This window comes from Rutilus rutilus (assembly GCF_951802725.1).
Source record: "Rutilus rutilus genome assembly, chromosome: 25".
Lineage (NCBI taxonomy): Eukaryota > Metazoa > Chordata > Actinopteri > Cypriniformes > Leuciscidae > Rutilus > Rutilus rutilus.
In genome coordinates this window covers 7,511,809-7,516,901 of record NC_140229.1, presented here as the reverse complement: position 1 = coordinate 7,516,901, position 5,093 = coordinate 7,511,809, and positions in this window count along the sequence as shown.

Below are 5,093 nucleotides of genomic sequence, written 5' to 3'. Positions count from 1 at the left end.
TCAGACGCTTCATGCCGAAGGCATTCCCCAAAGTATCGAGTATCGATGCAGCGGGAGTTCCCTTTACGAAGGGGAACTGTAATGCTTAAGAGATTGGATCATTATTGCAGTGATTATTATGTTTCTTGCATGTTATGTTTGCCAACAGTTCTTTTAACTCTAGTTGATGGAGTGTGTAGCTTTTCATTTCTTAAGCAACCATGTAGGAAGACGCATCATGGTCATATCCAGGATGACAATGTCAAAAGTCATCAGGCTCAAACTGTGAAAGAATGCTTGAGAGGGAGCATGAAGAATCATTTTCACACATGAATTGGCACCTTTGAGTCCAGACCTTAAATTCATTGAAAGTGTTTGGGATGTGCTGGAGGAGACTTTACAGAGTGCTGGACTCTTGTAGGCTAATTGTCAATACCAGATCTTGGCCAAAAATGTATGCACCTCTTGATGGAAATAACATCACAACATTTATTTTTTATGTGTGATTTTTTTTTTATTTTTTTTTAGATTGGTATGGTGATCTCTAAAAAAAGTATTTTTTTCTTTCAGTTGTGATCCTTTGATAATTCCTTTTTAATATTATTATTTTTTAAATCATTTACATACCAGGCAAAGAATATTGAGTTTAATCACTTAGAAAAGTAATATAACAAATCAATAAAAGAAGAAACAATACTACCACCATTTAGAGTGAATCTCTTCATTTTCTTCCACTAGATGTAAGTAAAGGTCTGGGAGGCTCTTACAGATGATGCTCTATTCATCAGTTCCATCACTGATACAAAGAAAGAGCAAGATTGAACAAAACCTGATGATTCATGTTGTCCACAGTGATTTGAGAATGGTCAAATACATCTTATCTTTTGTACAAATAATATGTGACTCAGTTTTACACCACAATTTCTTTCTTTTAAATCTTTCAAAATCATAAAAAAAATATAGGCCTACATTTTGGTTTACAGTTTTCTCCATTGGTTTGGCTCATTTCTTGAAACAGAAATATGACTTCTCAAAACAAAATGGACAAACCTCCAAACCACTTGGCAATTGTTCACAACAGAATTGAATTTCTCATTAATTTCATCAAATTGCAAATGTCTAAGTACATGTCTCAATGCCTCAGTACATCTTTGCAAATGATTAAGTACAGGTAGCCTATACATTTAGCACAATTTCCAAGTAAATAGATCTTGTTGATCTAAACTGATTGTTGATTCTCAGTCTAATGGTTGTTCGCTCCAAAACGTGTCAGCGTCATTTCATTGTATAAGTCATCACATGCACAATATGTCTGCAGATAAGGAGTACACAGCCGGAGGTAACTTAAAAGCCCCCGCCCGACGTCTTCTTGTGGACTGGGTGGTCGCCGCCTGGGACAAACTGGAAGTAGATATGATCAAAAAGTCTTTCAAAGTTTGTGAACTGTCTGTGAAAACTGATGGGAGCGAAGATGACCCCGTCCTCTGCTTCAGGGAGGGACAGTCTTGCGCCGCTGGAAGGGAGGCGCTCGATCAGGTCCGACAGCAGGGCCGGGAGAACCCGCGCGGAGCACTTCAGGAGGAGGAGGAGGAGGAAGATGAAGGGGAGCTGTTTAACAATGAACTTGTAGTTCTTGATGATGGTGAGGATGGTGATTTTGAGGAGGAGGACTGACCACCAAATATTGTTATGGGTAATTACACTGTTTCATTTATCAAGTTAAGCTGCGACGATGTTATTTTTAAGCAATTTTGTTCGGATTTTGCTTGCAGCTGAATGTTATTGGATACCAGCAGTTGACTGTGCTGTCAGAACGTTTGTCTTTTGAGTTTAATCAAAGTTACGGTATCCAGAGTAGCGTTACTTCAGATTTGTTGTTGTTGTTTTCATACCGGTATGTGTAGCTCTGAGGAAACATTGATTTTTTGTCATGTTCATGCTGGTTATAGCTACCGTCTGTAACGTTAATCAGATACTGGTGTGCTGCAAACCAGCAATGTGTTTTACATAGCTTCCGTATGCTCTTATTGTGATCTACCAGCAATACTGTAGTACCTGAATTTGAAATAAACACTCTGTACATTTACAGGGTTCAAACTGACACAATGGTGGTGTTTGATTACCGTAATTCTGACCCAAATTGCTTTGTCGGCCTGTTGTTGTATATGGTGATATTTTTGCAAATGTTTCTTAAAAAATTAATGATCTCTGTTCACTGGAACGCAATCGCTTTTAATTTAAAACGGTTTATTTAAAACAATTATTTATCTAACAGATGGAATTAGAAATAAAGGCCTGCCTCTAATAAAAGCCTGCTTCAAATAAAAGCCTGTTACCTTCTGCAGTTCAGGTAAATAAAGGCCCCGGTTTTTATTTGAGGAATTACGGTATGTACACACACATATATATATATATATATATATATATATATATCCCATTTAATATTATTGCCCCTCCTTGAACTGCCACCTTACCGTGGTGGAGGGGTTTGAGTACCTGAATGACCCTAGGAGCTAAGTTATCTGGTAGGGTCTCCCAAGGCACACAGGTCCTAGGTGACGGGTCAGACTAAGAGCGGTTCAAAAAACCCTTATGATGCCAATTAATTCAAGGACCGTGACGTCGCCCGGCATGGCGCAGCCGGGGCCCCACCCTGGAGCCAGGCCCGGGGTTGGGGCTCGTATGCGAGCGCCTGGTGGCCATGGGGTCCGGCCGGGCTCAGCCCGAAGGACTGCTGCCCCCGCGACCCGACCCTAGATAAGCGGAAGAAGATGGATGGATGGATAATATTATTGGCCACCGGGCCATGGTGGGTCTCCCAGGCCAGCGAGGGGGCAATATAACTATGTGTGCTGCCATATCTGAGAATGGTGTGGCCACTCACATCCCTAGTCTTGGCCCATACAATACACAGAAGCTCCTCATCTTCTTGGACCGCCTTCATTTTGATTTAATCCCTGAAAATGAGAGAGGTCTCATAGGGCCTCACCTACCACAATATGTCATTGTATGGGACAATGTGAATTTCCACCATGGCCCGCTCATCAGGGCCTGGTTCACTATTCATCCAAGGATGGTCATGGTGTTCCTACTACTTTACTCTCCTTTCCTCAATCCTATTGAGGAGTATTTCTCCGCTTGGAGGTGGAGAGTGTATGAGCATCGGGCTCAAGATCAGAGGTCCCTGCTCCATGCAATGGACGCTGCATGTGAGGATATTACAGGAGATCAGTGTAAGGGATGGTTGCGACATGCACACACCGTTTCTTCCCTCGTTGCATCGCAAGGGAGAATATACACTGTGATGTGGACGAGAATCTGTGGCCAGACAGACAGCAGCGTGTGGATGGCCAGGAGGGTGAGGACGGTGGCCAGGAGAGGGAGGGTGAGGACAGCGACCAGTGAAGAACTGTTAGTTGTGAAACTCCAGATTTATTTACAGCACTGTAGGCTGCATATAATTTTCATTGTTTTTTGTTTGTGTGTTTATATTAGAGTATATTATGCTGTATACATTTTCTTTTTACTCTGATGTATGGAAGTTACTTTATGTGTGTGAATGATAATGGTTACAATTTCCTTGGCAGTATTAGTGCAATGTGTGATGTCAAACCTTGGTGGCTACTCTTACCCTAAAACCTATTTCTTTTTTTCAGTTTTATACACAATTGTATTCTGTTAGCTAGACAAAAACAAAAAAACAAAACAGTACAATAACCATTGTCAATGAAGGACTGGGCTAAGACTGAAAGGTGGACATGAGGGATATTTCAGTGGTCCTCTGCCATAGTGACAAAACATCTAAACATTTTGACTTGCAATGCTTACACAATGCCAAAGGGACGAAGCATTTTGGGGGCACTGACTGTTTAAATGAGAAGGAAATTTAGTTTTGACACATGAGTGAACTGTTTTGGGAGAGGGATGAGCTTTTGCAGGTGAACCATGGTGTTGTGCCGAACCATCCACGTTATTTTGGCAAAAGCACCAAGAGTGTTGAGAACGTCCGGTCTGTTTCAAGAAATGAGCCAAAGCAATTGAGAAGGATCTTTGCCATTTTCGTGGCACTGACTCTTTATATGGGAAAGGAATTTAGTTTTTAAGCATGAGTGAACAGTTTTGGGAGAGATATGAGCTTTTGCAAGTGAGCTATAGTGTTGTGCTGAACTGTAAGACTGTTTTGCCAAATGATCTTAGAGTTTTGAGAATGTAATTTCTGTTTCAAGAAATGAGCCAAACCAATGGAGAAAAACTGTAAATGGAAATAATCCCGATTTTTTTAAATGTGATCTCAGACAGCAGTTTACCATTTCTCACGGTACCGTATGTGTATGAAAGGGATTCTGATTCAATATTTCTCTTAATATGCATTTTAATTTAGAAAAGAACATTTTACAAACGTTCAGTGAACCATATCTGACATTAGAGACAAAAACACAATCTCCAAGTAAGCATGTAAACATTTTTGTTTTAATTAAAATTTGTGCAAATGCAAAACCAACTTTGGCTGAAAACACTCAAAATAATCTGGCAGAAGAATGTGTGTGTGTGTGTATATATATATATATATATATATATATATATATATACACACAGTATATTAGTTTAGTTTAGAAAATGGAGCAATTCTCTTTATCAATATGGCGGCACTTCAGGAGTTTGAGGAAAGTCTCTATCTTGTGCGCATCTCTCCTGAAGCAGTAGATCACACTATAGCCTCTTCTCACAGACTCAATATCGGAAGAGACAATGTAATCGGATGTCTTTTCAGGAGCCTCCAACAGCAAACCACCTTCACCCAGTATCTGACAGAGAGAAAGAGAAACAGATTGATTTCCAAACATGTTTCCAGATGAAGGAAAAAAATTTTTTGGTCTAATAATTTTCGAAACTTCATATTTACCTGTCTAACAAGAACCAGAACCCCCTGCTCCAGACTCGTTAGTTTGGTAGACATCCATTTGCTCCTGTTAAGCAGGGCACTTGAGGTGTTCTCAAAATTCTCAAGAGACGCCTGCAGATCTGCCAGTGGATCAGTCCAGAACTGGATCAGAATCAGGACAGAGTGAAGGATCCATTTATCCTGGAGGGAAAAACAAAAAAGACGTGTTTAT